Source organism: Cupressus sempervirens, chromosome 5, assembly GCF_028749045.1.
Source record: "Cupressus sempervirens isolate cs-2001-9-10 chromosome 5, ASM2874904v1, whole genome shotgun sequence".
Taxonomy (NCBI): Eukaryota; Viridiplantae; Streptophyta; class Pinopsida; order Cupressales; family Cupressaceae; genus Cupressus; species Cupressus sempervirens.
This window is the reverse complement of record NC_143122.1, coordinates 910,870,701-910,887,126: the sequence shown is the minus strand read 5'-3', so window position 1 is coordinate 910,887,126 and position 16,426 is coordinate 910,870,701.

Genomic DNA, 16,426 nt, shown 5'->3' with positions numbered 1-16,426 from the left:
CCATTTTCTCTTTCATAAATCAGAAGTAAAACCAGTAACCCTTCCTTGCACATCTAATTACTTTCTCAAAAAGACTCCAAATAAAACCAAACTAATTTTAAATAAACCCTATATGAGTATATCTTTTGAATATATAAGCTATTAAATTTTCCAATTCATAAATTTTTCTACAAGCACCAATCATTGCCTGTAACTTCAAAACAATTCCTTAAAAACCAATCTTCATTAAAATGACCATAACTGACACATATCTGAATGAAAATGACTCAAAAAAATTGGAAATAAAATCCGATTCATATATATTTCAAATAAATATAACTAGAACTTCTTTTGCATCCAAATATTCCTGTACCAAACATATAAATCTGACTGTAGTTAGGCATCCTCAAATCTGCAAATGACCACTTTTACCAAAACTAGCTTAACTTCTTCAAAAATTAATAAAATTGTTCCAAACCAAAAGGAGAGAGAACATTATTCATCCTACTCTTCAAATATATAGAAAATAAAAGGTTTCCAACCTGTACATGGCCTTACAAAACTTGGAACCAGCACTAAAATAGTTAAAACCAATCAAAATGGCAAATTCTTGAAAACCAATTGCTTCAAAATGACTTTTTCTTGTTCTCATTCACCCCTCTCTATTTGGAACAACCAATACAATGATTTTAAAGTGGATTTGGTGGTTTACAACTTCCCAACCACATTTTTAACCAACCCAACACAATCTTTTAACCCTTGTACATTTTTCAATGCTTTTTGAAGCACTCCCATTACAATGAAAATGCATTTTTTTTTCTACTTTTTAATACATCACAATGCAAAGTTAAACATTTTAACCATTTCTTAAACATGGTTATATGAAATCTAAATGACTTAAATATTACAATATTATGCAATTCATCATAATGTATGAAGGGTCAAGATGCTCCCGCATCATACTCCCAGGCTTAAGAGATTTCCACATCCCATGGAAATGTGTAGTGGAGAGTTCTGCAATCAAATCTTTCACTTCCTTGTCTTTATCACTAGGTCAATGCTTCTTTTGCATACTCTATCTTTTTCAAATGACTCCCATCAATGGAGTAAATACTGGCTGCTAGCCATCATGCTTTATGCTGCTTCTTCATACCACCTTATTGTCATCTTACCCAACAGTAGACTCGGTTCGGTGATGCACTTCCCACTCTCGCTCAATGGTTGATCTCAACATCCTACTCTAGAAGTATCTCTTATGGAGACAATACCAAGATCCCAGCTTGAGATCTTCACATGCACAATTGCAAATGCATCATTCCTGCAGCTGTGATCGATCCACATACCACCAATTATCTCTACCCACAAAAACACCAGACCTTTCGCTAGCTCTGATACCAATCTGATGTAACTAGAAGTAATGTAGTAAACCAAATGTTGGGATACATGATTATTCCTTTAAAATCCATGAAATAAATTCCATTTTTAGACATCTCATGAGGCAAAACAAAACTCTTTCCAACATTGGTTTACAATACTTTGCCATTCACATGGTCTGACTGCTATACCCGAGTACATTAATCATAACTTTCAATCATTACATTTTCTTGAAAAATAATTTGGATAATTTTTTCTAAATTAGAAATTCTAAAACATATCAAAAGATGAGCCAAAATAACTCAATCCGTTGGACGTTATAGTCTCTGCATGTAGACCCATTTTCTCTATCATAAATCAGAAGTAAAACCAGTAACCCTTCCTTGTACGTCTAATTACTTTCTCAAAAAGACTCCAAATAAAACCAAACTAGTTTTAAATAAACCCTATATGAGTCTATATTTTGAATATATAAGAAATTAAATTTTCCAATTCATAAATTTTTCTACAAGCACCAATCATTGCCTGTAACTTCAAAACAAATCCTTAAAAACCAATCTTCATTAAAATGACCATAACTGACACATATCTAAATGAAAATGACTCAAAAAAATTGAAAATAAAATATGATTCATATATCTTTCCAATTAATATAACTAGAACTTATTTTTCATCCAAATCTGCCTGTACCAAACATATAAATCTGACTATAGTTGGGCATCCTCAAATCTGCAAATGACCACTTTTACCAAAACTAGCTTAATTTCTTCAAAAATTAATAAAATTGTTCCAAACCAAAAGAAGAGAGAATATTATTCATCCTACTCCTCAAATATATAGAAAATTCAAGGGTTCCAGGCTGTACATGGCCTTACAAGACCTGGAACCAGCACTAAAATAGTTAAAACCAATCAAAATGGCAAATTCTTGAAAACCAATTGCTTCAAAAAGACTTTTTCTTGTTCTCATTCACCCCTCTCTATTTGTAACGACCAATACAATTATTTTAAAGTGGCTTTGGTGGTTTACAACTTCCCAACCACCTTTTTAACCAACCCAACACAATCTTTTAACCCTTTTACATTTTTCAATGCTTTTTGAAGCACTCCCATTACAATGAAAATGTATTTTTTTTTCTACTTTTTAATACATCACAATGCAAAGTTACACATTTTAACCATTTATTAAAAATGGTTATATGAAATCTAAATGACTTAAATATTACAATATCATGCAATTCATCATAATGTATGAAGGGTCAAGATGCTCCCGCATCAGGAACCTATGTATATATCAAAATGCCTTTTGGTCTAATAAATGTAGAAGCAACATTTTAGAGAGCCATGGATGTCACATTTAAGGGGTATATTGATAAATTCATTATTTTTTATCAAGATGAATTGACAACATACTCAAAAAGGACTGAGGACCATTGTAAAAATGTGAAGAATATTTTTATCAAATCCTTCGAGTATGAGGTTTCATTAAACCCAAAGTAATGTAATTTTTTAGTGATAGAAGGGAAATTGATTGGTCATATAGTGTCTAAAGGAGTCAAAATTTACCTTGAAAGAGTATAAACAATTGACAAAGTCACTAAGCCCAAAAATGTCAATGGAATCTAGTCTTTCTTTGGAAAAGTCAAATTTTTTAGGATATTTGTAACTAACTTCGGTGTGATCGAAAGAAAAACTTTTGAAATGCTTTAGAAAGGAGAAACCATTAGTTGGGAAGGTGAACCTACTATTTCTTTCCAAGAGATTAAAAATACTATTAAAAATGTACTAGACCTTCAGAAATGAGATTATAATTTTTTTCTTTTGCATCTTGTCACACTATAGCAGCAGTTTCGCTATACAAAAATGAAGAAGGCTATGAGTAACCAATTGAATTTTTCAATAAATCCCTCCAACCTACAAAGCTTAAATATGAAATCAATAAAAAGATGGCTTATGTGCTAGTCAAAGTTGTGAATACTTTTAGATGCTATTTATTTGGTGCTACTATTACTGCATTTGTTCCAAGTGCAATAGTCAAGGATATGTTTTGTTAACAAGAGATATTTGGTAGGAGGTGCAGATGGATAAATAGGATTCAAAAGTTTAATATTGATGTCCACATCACTACATTAGTTAGAGGTCAAGGATTAGAAAAAATGGCGGCTTAGTCAAATTTGGGTGCTAATAAAATAAATCTTGTATGTGAAGACCTTAAGGAAACAAGTTGTGATATAGATCATTGTGATCGGTAAACAAATGTGATACATTACTTGTAGCATATGGAACCCCCACCCGATCTAACAAACAATGAAATAATAAGCATTAAGTTTCACACCATTAGATATATTATTATTAATGGAAGTCTGTGGTGGAGGAATTTTGAGGGAATACTTTTGAAATGTGTTGATCACAAAGAGGCAGAAAAGGTACTAAATGACATGCATTTAGGGGCATGTGGATGTCACTATATGGAAAATACCATTTCCTACAAGATAATGAGAGATGGTTTTTGGTGGCCTAATTTATTCAAAGATTCACAAATTTTTGTTAGAAGGTGTGAATCATGCCAGAGATTTGGAGAAAAGCTAAAAGTCTTTAGAAACACTCCTCTAAAATCAATGGAAATATAGACATCTTCCCAACTATGTGGTATGGATTTCATAGGCTAGATTTCAACCAAATCTAGTGCTTGTTACTCATGGATATTGTTTGCAATAGACTAATTTACAAAATGGGTAGAGTCTATTCCTACCATGAATGATACTATCGAAGTAGTAAATAACCTTTTGCTAAATAACATCATAACAACATTTGGGTGTCTTTAGAAAATTTATGACTGATAATGCCATGTGCTTCATGTTAGAATAATTTGTCAAGTTTTGTGACAAGTATGGTATTATAAGATCAACACCATCCCCATATCATCCATCAGGAAATGGAAAAGCTACAAATAAAATATTGTTGAAAGTCATTAAGAGGACCTTAGATGATAATAAGAAGGCATGGGATTCTAAGCTACATTTAGTTTTATGGGCTAATACAGTGACTTTCAAGAAGGTAATAGGTGTTTTACCTTTTGACCTTGTATATGGAATCCAAGAAAGGTTGTTTATAGGGATATACAACTACATCCAGATGTATGATGATGATATTATTGATGACATGTAGGAAAGAATGGATGAGTTGGTAGGAGAGACAAAAGCTAGAAAAGAAGCCTCTGCTAGGAATGTAAAATTACAATTGAAAGCTAAGATGTTATATGACAAGAAAGTAGTGGAAAGAAAATTTTAATGTGAAGACCTAGTGTTAATGTGGAATGCAAGAATTGAGGATAAGGGTTAACATGGAAAATTTGATCGTATTTGGTTAGGCCCTTATTTGATTGATTCTACATGGGGTGAACATTCATATATTTTAAAGGAGTTATCTAGTGACATTCTTGAATTGTCACTTCATGGAGAATTCTTGAAGAAATGTTTCTATTGAATGTGTTTTTATTTCCATGAATAGTAGTTAGGTTTGTACATTTTGTAAATCCTTGTGCATAAGTGCTTGTTTTTCTTTGTATATATTGGTTTGTTTTCCATGATCCAAGTGTTTCTCTCTGAACAAGTTCTCATTTTTAATGAAGTATGTGGTTTTATTCTTCCATAAATTTTAAGCCCTCATATGAATTTTTTATATTCATCATCCCAAGATAGAGCACAATTAGCCTAGTTTTTCACATGTTAAAAAATTCTACAAATTCATTGAGATAAAACTAGTTATGCTTTTGCAACTAGAGATGGTGTGTCTTTTAATTTATTATGCCCTAGAAAAATATTTAATTATATTGCTTGAAAATTTTTTGTGCCCTAGGTTTCTAAAATTTGGTCGACATTGTTTGCATTTTCAAATATGCACGGGATGTTTTAAAAAGAAAGCCCTTAAAATTTTGGAAAATCATTTTCTTATATAATTTTTGCATTGTCTTTTAAATATTTTTAAGAAAATCTTATTGACCCTAGTGTGTGGCTCTTTCTCAACATAGGTTTTCTTTGGGTTAGCTTGCCCATTGTTTTGTTTTATGTTTTTAACCCCAGGAGAGTTATTTTCATGATTGTTGATCAAAAGAAAATCGATAATCATCACTTTCAGGTAAAAGTACAAAGTTGTGTCACCTTTCAGGTTGACTTATCAAAACGACAGAGTTTAAGTATTTCTATTTGAAATTCAATTTTTCTTAAACATATGATCTAGATAAATTCATTATAGTTAAGTTATATATGGTCTCACACTTTTCCAATTGGAAATGCCTATTAAATACATTTTTAATACTATTTTGTTTGCAATTACTAAAGAAATAATATTATTTCAGAAAAGTGGCATTTCAATAACTTTAACTAATTTTTATGATATTTTTTAAATAACTTATAAATACCATTTTATAGAGCTCAAAGTCAAGAATATTCTCATATAGAGCTTATTTTGTTTTAATTAGATATAGTATATTGTAATTAAAAATTCTACAACCACATATTTTAACACTCAAAAAGATTTCAATTTTGGGAAAGGAAAAATATTATTTATCACATCAAAAAAATCTAAAAATTATATGACATTCTAAAGGAGAGAGTCCTCTACTAGAATGTTTAATTTTTCTGCTGGTTAGAATATAGATTTGTTTTGAAAAATGTGGTTGGAGATGAAAACAATCAATTTCAGGTGAGTTGAAATTTCAATATTTATAAAAGAAAAAATATAGGTCTAAAGCTGATTTTTATTTTTTATTGTCTAGACCTATATTTTTTCTTTTATAAATATTGAAATGGTATAGATCTTCCATGTCACTGATTTGTTGAAGATCAATGCTTTTCACATTATTGCTTTTCAAAGTTCTGCAAAGATTAACCAAAGTGAGAATGTGAGTGTTCGACACATGGAAATAGTGGACTGGACCCATTTGTTGGCCACAAAAAACAATAGGAAAGAAAAACTTCTGGGGGGGGAGGGGGGGGGGGGGTGTGAATTAATAGTTTAAACTTAGACCCATAAAACTTTCATGACACATCCACCTCATGCATTCAATGTATAAACTAAAATTACATATAAAGCATATACATTTAAATCATATGAACATGTAAGAATTCACACACATAACACTAGATATGATTACCCAAAAGCCTTCCATGTGAGAAGGTAAAACTGGGGTGGGGATGACACCCACAAATCTTCACTACTATAGCAATAAAGTGTATCCAATGAAGCTTATAATGTTTTGACCATGAAACATGAACTATAATATGAAAGGTCTACCCTATTAAAGGCTTACAAAAATGATTTCAACACCCTATTAGAAATGTGCCTTATTAGAGGACTTAAACTTACAACTAAGTAAGCACTCTATTAAAGGATTTCATACAACCTGTTAAGACTAATTTGTTAAGACATTTGACTGAAATCACCTATTAGAATGTCTCAACATAGATCCTATAGTTGGAACTTGCTTTCCTGATGACATATCACCTCTAAACAATGTCTTCTTGATCCTTCTTGACCAGATCTCTCACTATTGTATCCTTTTCTCGATCCTTTGTTCTAGTCTAACTAAGTCTGCAATTAACTCTTTCTTCATAACTTCTAATTCACCTTGAATTCTTTGTTTTCACATGCACACTATCCTCTTCGCTCCTTTTACTCTCATAGATAGTTTAGGGTTTTTTCCTCCTTAAGAAGACTTTGGTGGCTTAGGATTAGGTATGAATTTATGGTTGAGATTCATCCATTTTGTTGCTTAATCCTTCCCATTTTTTGATTGGTTGCATGTAATTGCAAAGGGAATCCAAAGTTAGATTTGTCCTTAGCTCCAAAATATCCTAATTTACCTTTAAGTTGGCTCAAAAATGGTTTACATAGTTGTTTGTTCCATTAGAAAAAAGATATGTCAAAACTATGTTACTCGGCATTTGAAGCCTTTGATGCTCAGCATGCACTAATCTCTTTGTTGTGCCCTAGCACTTGCATTGCTCAACATCCACTATGACTTGGCTCTAAATCAATCAACATGGTCTAACTACTTAGCACTTGAGTGACTCAAAAAATGAGTGGTTTGGCACTCACTATAACTTGGTATGGTCTAATATTTACATGTTGTACTCAACATGTACTACTAGTTTGGCATGAACTAAGTAAATAACTTAATTGTATTGACACTCACTTATCAAAACCAATCTAAGATAAAAAATATATTACCCTTTGACATGAGTGTCAAAAACACTTGAATATACATTAGTATCCTTGATCTCTCAACCATAACATATCCATGATTTGAGTTATATAAAAAACTTCAAATTTTCAAAATTTGCAATAACTTGTATATCTTAGAATTTGATAACTCTCCCTAAGTTGATATGTCTATTTTGTAACCCAAATTTTGTGCTCCTTCTGAGTAAATGTGTCTCTACTAATACACTTTGACTTCAATGCATTGTGTTAGTGATACTCTCTCATCTATTCATCTGATACTTCGTGTATGCTTGCTCTTCCTTAGCTAATATTTCCCCATTTTTCACTCTCTTTGCTTTATTTCTCTGCCAAAAGTATATATATACCCCCTTTTGTTCTTATTCTCCCCTATTTCATTCTCCCCCATTTTGACACTTATGTCAAATGAGCTATACATTGAATGTATGTTTCTCTAGGAAGGATTTATGGACGTCCAGTATTATCTTGAGGGTTGCATCCTAGTTATCACATGAAACATCTAGTGAGTTGAGTTGGATGGTAAGCTCAATAGAAAGGTGGACTAGACCATCTAAAGTAGAAATATTGGGGTCTTTCTTTAATAGAGTTTCAGCATAGCCTAGCTCCTTGTGCAATATTTCCATATGTGGGGTGAGGGTTGTTTGTATTCTAGTTAGTTTGGCTCTTATGTTAGCCTCTTCTACTATCAATATAGCTAACTAACTCTTTGTTTGAAGCAATGTTCTAAAATGCTTCTCACTCTGAGCTAGATTTGTTGGTAATCTTGCACCTAATGTAGAAATTTGGCTCTCTAGACTGAGAATGTGACTCTTGGTCTCTTGGGTGAAGAGTAATGGGTTGCATAATTTTATGTACAATGAGAAGATGTTCTCAAGTACCTTCTTCACATCCTCAACCTTAATTTCCAATGCAACTTGTCATAGTGCTATCTCACCAAATATTTTCTTATTCACCATGTTTTGGAACTTCTTTTCTAACCATTCTAATAATTTGGCAGTAGTATCAAGGTCTTCATTACTGACCTTTTCTGCTATATCTATTAGTTGTTCCACTAGTGCCCTAGTCTCTTTAGGATTTTGTAGACTAAATGCATTTAGAAAGATTTCCTTAATGTCTTTTAGTGCATGCTTCTACCTATGTTCTCTCCTAAGAATTTCTTGATTCTTTTTCCTTTCTAGGGCCTACTGTAATATGTCAATTTTTTCTAATGTCATGGTAAAGATACCAAAGCTTGAATGGAAACTTGCTCCTTTAACTTAGGTGTCTACTCACTCTCTTCAAGCTTTCCCTATTCTACCACTATGACTTGACTTGCACTTTTCCCTTGTGTTGTAGGTGCAAATAAGTCTATCTAACTTGTTTCCTATTGTCTTGCAGTGGTGGCTTTTTCTTTTGTTGTTTTATTCTCAACAATATCAATCTTGACAATTGTATCAACCTCGGTGGATGTAGCTTCTAGAATTTGGATGAAAGGTTGTACATTAGTGACTGAAGGGATGATAGAAGGTGGTTTTTGTGGATTCACCTTTTCCCTTGCAGCATTAGTCATAGACCTTTATAGTACACCTACAGTTATCAAAATAGTATTGCCACAAAGTTTAGCTTGCAATATAGATTGATCTAATATCATCTTTAAATCTTCTTCTATAAGAGGATTGATGTTCTGATCTGATAGATTAGAAACATCTTTGATAGTTATTGTTTTAGTTATCTCAGTTGTTTCATGTGGAGGACTAACATTTGGCAATTGTGTGTCATGCAGACTCTCTCATCTATTTCCTTGTCTTTTACTTCAATTTATGTTCCTCCTCCAACTATGTTATCTTTTTCATTATCTTCCTCATAATCATCATTGACCATAGAAGGTTTAGGTTCTCCTTTCTTCCCTATGGGTAACCCATAAATGAGTTTCTATATCTTTGTTGACTTCTTGACAACATCTTCAATATTATTTTGTGAAATGCTAAAAGCTCTGTATTTAGATGTGAACCTAACTACATATTTCTCTACAGCCTTAGCAATTTGTGCCTTTATTAATTCAGGTATCACTTGGGCTAGTGTGGTGTCCCTAATTTATCTTTCCACATTTAGACAATGATGCCACTTTTGCTCAACTATGTGATATAGACTCTTTGGTATAGAGTTGGCAAATTGTGGAGGTGTTGTCTTAAATTTTGACATCATGGAAAATAGGGCCTCTTCCACTTGTTTTTTCTCCTCTTTACCCATTTTATCAAAATCAGCATGAATGAAACTTGATAGATCTACATTATTTCTAACATTTTCACATAAATTTTCAAGATATGAGAGAGGGTTGTGACCCACCACCTTGAATTAGTTATTGTCATCTAACTTTTTTTTCTCCTCTTCAGAATTTGGTTCCGCAACATACTTTCTTCTGGGTCTCTTTTGCTCTTGACCTCCTTGTTCTGTTTACTTTGTCTATTCCTTCACCTTTTGTGTAGTAGCACATGTGTTGGCTCTTGTTGTATGTGTAGTAGGCTTTGGCTGACTTGGTTTGACAATTTTCTTAGTCCTTGCCATAGGTTGTACCTTAGCCTTCCTTTTCTTTTTCTCGACAAGAGTAGGTGCTTCCTTGGCTTCTTCTCCCTTGGCACCTTCAATTTCCTCTTCTTCTTTATCATCTCCCTTGCCTTTTGTTATTTCTAAAGGTTCTTGTGCTTGAGTTCCTTCTTCATCTTCCTCCTCGGCACCCTCTCCAAATTTGGCTTTTAGCTTCTTTACTAGCTTTTTCTTTTTCTTCATGGTAGAGGCAATCTTTAATTCTATGGTAATTTTGGACTTTACCATATCATAGCCTAAGGGTCTCAACCATCTTACCCTTGGTGTGGGATCTTGTAAAAATGTATAATAAACATCCATAAGAAAACATACATCATTATAATGTTTTTCAACTAAAGATACTGGTATTCTTTGAAATCTTCAAAGTAACTAGTCATTAAGGATTCAAAATTCTCTCCTAGTTGCTCAATGTACTCACCAATCTATACCACAATTGATCTATTGGTCTTCCATCCCATACTACCAAATGAGGGGAATGTATTCTGTATATAAAAGAATATACAAATCAATATAGAGTCAAATTTGTATTGTGCACTCTTTATTTTCCTGATTGCTAAGGTTCTCCATCAGTTGTTGTAATTGTAGCTCTACAAGATCATATGTATGATCTTTCTTGAAAATATTGTATCCAACATCCATAGCTATATAAGGTACACTATTAAATCTACTAGATTGGTAGAACTTGTGTGATATAACCCTTATAGAAAATTTAATAAGAGTATTAGTGATTGTATCTATTGTCATACCTCTTTTATTCCAGATAGCTCAAGTATTATTCTCAATTACTTCCTTTGAATCACTTATTAGTGTCTTAGGTCAATCTAGGGATAGGTAATTAGTAACCCCATGGATTATTCTCTTGGTAATTTTAATAGATTCATTCTCCAACCACAAGGAACCATCATGGATTTGGCTAAGCACTATTCATATCCACTCTATCTTAACCACATTTGAAAAATCTAGGGCTCGTGTTAATCCCTTTCTTTCAACAATTTTGAACTCTTCTTTCAAAAAACCATTATCACACAACTTGTTATATGACTCCCTAATCTCCATTTCACCTGTGCTACCAATCTTGTAGTTATAGCATTTTCTCACATCTTGAACCATTATTGCATTCGAAAGAATCATTGATAATGCGTTAGAAGGGTCTTGTTTGTAAGAAATGGTAGGAATAGCTTTGAAAATGGGTTGTTTAACTTAATTAATCACTAACTAAACATTTAAAAGTTCCTTCCCTTCAACATTCTTCAAACTAGAGGCCATTGTATTAAACTAGGGTTTATGAAAATTAAAACTACATAGCTCAGCTCTTGATAAATACCTTGTGAAATTTGATGAACTGACATGAGATTACTGCTAGAATCTTTTGCAAACACTTTTAATGGATTTACATATTGCCTTCTACTTTGTTCACTCTTTATCAAATTTGAAATGATAAAAAATGAGCAAAAACTCAATCAAATACCCTTTGAAACCCTTGGATTTAATGTTGAGTACTTACACAACTGTAAGCTCAGCATCAACCAATTTTAGGCTCACTCAACGTTCGTTGATATTTTCATCACTTTTCAATCACTACAAGGTCGACATCAACTACCTAGTTTGATAGATCGACATCTACCATTCCACTTGGCACACATAGGAAATATTTCATGCTCAGCAACAACATGAAAAACTTAAAGGTTTATCTTGAATTCCTATCAACATTTTTCATCTTTATTCATGCTAATGCAATCTTTTCAATACTATCTCCTTTTTGGAACTGATGTATGACATAGCCTTTAAATATCAGTCCTACATACCTCTTGATTTCCTTGTTTGATGAGGTGTGATCACCTAACCCATTGGGTGAAGTGATCCCTTCTCCATTTGATGTGTTGCAATCATCCTTTCTCTTCCATGTCTTATTCATCTCATCTCTAATGTTTTCAACATCTTCCTTGCCTTTTCCTTTATCAAATTCACAAATTGATGCCTTTGAGTTTGTTGGGAAATATCTACTAATGTGACCTGTCTTCCAATAGCTGAAACATGTGGTTTGACTCAACCACATTTGGTAATTACCTCTAAAGTGTTTCCTAATACAATTCTTAGGAATATGTCCATATTCTTGACAATAATGACAACAATATCTTCTATAATAAACCCAATGATAAGAGTTTCCATTATTCCTTACCTTTGTTTGCTTGTTTGATGAGCACATGGGTTTGAATTTGCATTCAAAATATCTATGTCAATGCTTTTGATAGTTGTAACAATATCCTTCAAATCTTTATGTATGCATGGTTTTGGTTCTAAATTCATGTGCCTGATGACCTTGTTTGTTGCACTTATGGCAGTGAACCATGTTCTTAGGCTTGACATTCTAATTTGCAGTCTTGCTCCTGCACACATTAGCAGTATGTCCTTTATTACCATAATTATGAAAAGTAGGTTTAGAGTTTGTACTTTTTTTTATCCTTTCTTCTACATTTTTGGATGATTCTCCTTCTTCAATGCTTGTATATCATAGTCCAGATGTATCATTATTGGATCTAGGAGCTCTCAATAATTACTCAAAGTATTTGATGGCTTCATTTTGTTTGTTGAAGCTTTCAAAAAAAATCTTTTCTCTCTTTAGGTCACTCTATAATTATTCATTCTACAACTTCAATGTAGTTATCTCAATGTCCTTATTTAACTCATTGTTGGCATTCATTATTTAACTTAGAGTATCCAATTACATGTTGGAAATCTTGGTTAGCTCTATTGACTTTTCTTCTTCAATCATGGCTTTGTCTTCCATACTTTTCTTCTTTTGTTCAACCACTTCACATAGTAGTATGGCTTGTGATTCTTTCTCTAATTTGAGATTTTTGATTTGCTTAGCTTGGACTTTGTTCTTTTCGATTAGGTCTACAATTGCTACATCAAATTCATTAGAGTCTCCATATTCAAATAGCTTGGTAGTGTCTATATCTTTGTATTGTGTGTTATTCTATGCAATAGAAATTTCTTTCCTTCTCTTCAAGGAATTGTTTAGGTCTTCTCTTGCTTGATTTAGTTGATTTAGTATGAGATGTATTTTAATCTCCTAGTTCTCAATATTCTTTCCTAACATGTATATTTCCATTTCAAGATCTTTCCTCAAAGCTACAAAGCTTCTCTTTGAGAGAACTAGGCTCTAATGCCAATTGTTGGAATTACAATAGGAAAGGTAAACTTCTAAGAGGGTTGGGGGGGGGAGGAGGGGTGAATCAATAGTTTAAACTTGGACCCATAACAATTTCACCACACATCCATCTCATTCATTCAATGAGTAAGCTAAAATAACTTATAAATCATATACATCTAAATCTTATGAACATGTAAGCATTCACAGACATAAGACCAGATATGGTTATGCAGAAACCCTGCAAGTGAGAAGATAAAATTGGGGTGGGGATGACATACATAGATCTTCACTACTATAGCAATAAAGTTTATCCAATGAAGGTTACAATATTTTGACCATGAAACATGATCTACCCCATGAAAGGTATGAACTATTAAAGGCTTACAAAGACTGTTAGGTCTCACCTTTTTTAAAGGATGTCAACACTCTATTAGAAGTGTGTCTTGTAATAGGACTTCAACTTGCAACTAAGTAAGCACCTAGTTGAAGGATTTTATATAGCCTATTAAAACTACTTTGTTAAGATATTTGACTAAAATCACATGTTAGAATATCTCAGGATAGATCCTATGGTTGGCACATGCTTGTCTAATGATAGCTCACCTATAAACAATGTCTTCTTGATCCCTCTTTATTAGATGTCTAAATGCTATATCCTTTTGTCTATCCTCTATTTTGCTCTAATTGATTCTGCAATTCACTCTTTCTTCATAAATGTTAAGGCACCTTGAATGCTCTATTTGCATATGAAAACTATCCTCTTTGCTCCTTTTACTCTCATAAATAATCTAGGGTTTCATCATCCTTAAGAAGACTTTCATAGCTTAAGGTTAGGTATGAATCTATGATTGAGATTCATCCATTTTTCCACTTAGTCCTTCCCATTTTTTGATTGGCTACATGTAATTACATAGGGAATCCAACTAGAGATTTTTCCTTATCTCCAAAATATTGTAATTTACCTTTAAGTCAAATAAAAAATGGTTTACATAGTTGTCTGTACCATTACAAACAAACATGTCAAAACTATGTTACTTGGCATCTGAAGTCTCTTATGCTCAGCATACACTAATCTCTCTTTTGTTACTTGGCACTTGCATTGCTCAACATCCACTATGACTCAACTCCTAAATCATTCAACATGGTCTATTTTCTTAGCACTTGAGTGACTCGACACATAAGTGGCTTAACGCTCATTGTAACTTAGCATGGTCTAATATTTACATGTTGTGCTTGGCATGTACTACTAGTTCAACATGAACTAGGTAAATAACTTAACTGTATTAACACTCACTTATCAAACACAATCTGAGATCAACAAGTTTAACCAAAGTGAGAATGTAATGTAACAACACGTGGAAATGGTAGGGACAACCTATGTTATGCAATTCCTAAGATTATTGTTAGTATAAGGTTTCAAGTGGCGAGTATTAATTTGTAATTGATAAAAAATATAAGGAAAAGTATTGCATTATCACAACCTTTATATCATTGGGTGATCAACAATTCACCAAATTGAGAATGCGAGCATTCAAAATGTTTCTTAGTGGGCTAAAATTCATAAAGGAAATACAACAAAAATTATTATTTTTCAAAATCATTGATCAAATGCAGATTGATGATCATCACTTTCTCACATTTTGAAGATGCTTAAACTCTAGCTAAAGTGAGAAAATAACATGATGACAAGTGTCCAAATTTCCAAACGGGTAATGCAACCATTATAGTTTAAAATGGAACAATCCAATCTTTTCTAGATCAATGACCAGATTTTAAATTTTTGGCACTACCTAAAATTTGACTGTTAGAACTTTAATGTTGATCAATGCGAATTTGTAGATAGAGAATTTGCATAAACTTTGCAATTCAATTCATTTTTTATTACAAATTGAAAGAGATTTTGATTGCAAAAGAACCAACTCTCAAATTGCATTTTCTCAAACCGTGAATTTATGCAGATATTTTTTTTTAGTGGAGTGAGAAAATTTGTGGGTAAGTGCTTGAAACTTTCAATCATCTAGTTGTGATAAATTAGATAAGATGCCTACACAATAGGATTTTTCTAGGAAAGTAGAATACCAATAGAGGAATGTATTTAATGATTTTCTAGAATAATTTCCCTTACCCATTAATGAAAAAGCTAAGGGAAAACAATAAGTTCCAAAAAACCCTAGGTTGTAGGTTAGTGAAGGTTTTCACAACAAGGTAAACTGGCTAAGAGATGTAAAGACATCTACTATAGGTTTAGAGTTTTTCACAAAGTGGTTCTCTAAGAGAAAATATGATACTCCTTTGAGAAATGTCTAGCAATTTGACACTAGAAAATTGATTATTCCTAGAGTCTTTTTATGAAAATTTATTCACAATGATAGCCAAGAGATATGGTCTTGTGCTAAGGATAGTCAAGAACCATGAAGAAGACAATACTTTTAGATTTTTACCTTAGGTTATTAGGCATGTTTTTAGGTTAAATCCTAACCATGCATTGCATGATAAAATTGATCTAGATGATCTGCAGGGCATGTATGATGCCCATAGGGTATACTTAAGGAAAGTGCCTCTACAAGAGAGCTTTGTTAAGATAGGGAATTTACCCCTAGTCACAATAAATACCCCTAAACCATTGCTAAGAAAATATTTCAATCCTATGGAACAAGCTTTGTATTTCTCCCTTAGCAAGCTTTTTGGGATGGATGAGCAAGATCACATCCAAGGATCCATAGTCTTTATCATTTCCTAGACATACAATATGGCATGAGTTTAATTTTTTATTTTTCCACATTCCTAGAAAAAAAAATCTACAATGCATTGATATGTTTATAGCAAGGAAAAAGTTGTGAAATCCTTTTACTAGTATTCTATGCTAATGTGTGTATGTTTGTAGAAAGGGGTTTATTCTTTCTCAAAGTAGATGAAGCTAGAATTGGAGAAGGATGGAGAGAAAGTACTAGTATAGGTATGGAGTATTGATATGACTTGGGAGTTCAATGATGCCAATTTTATCAAATTTCATATGTATTTTTCTTCCAAGAAGAGAATTCTATTGATTGGGAATAATTCTAGAATACTTCATCCCTTGCTAGAGTTGATC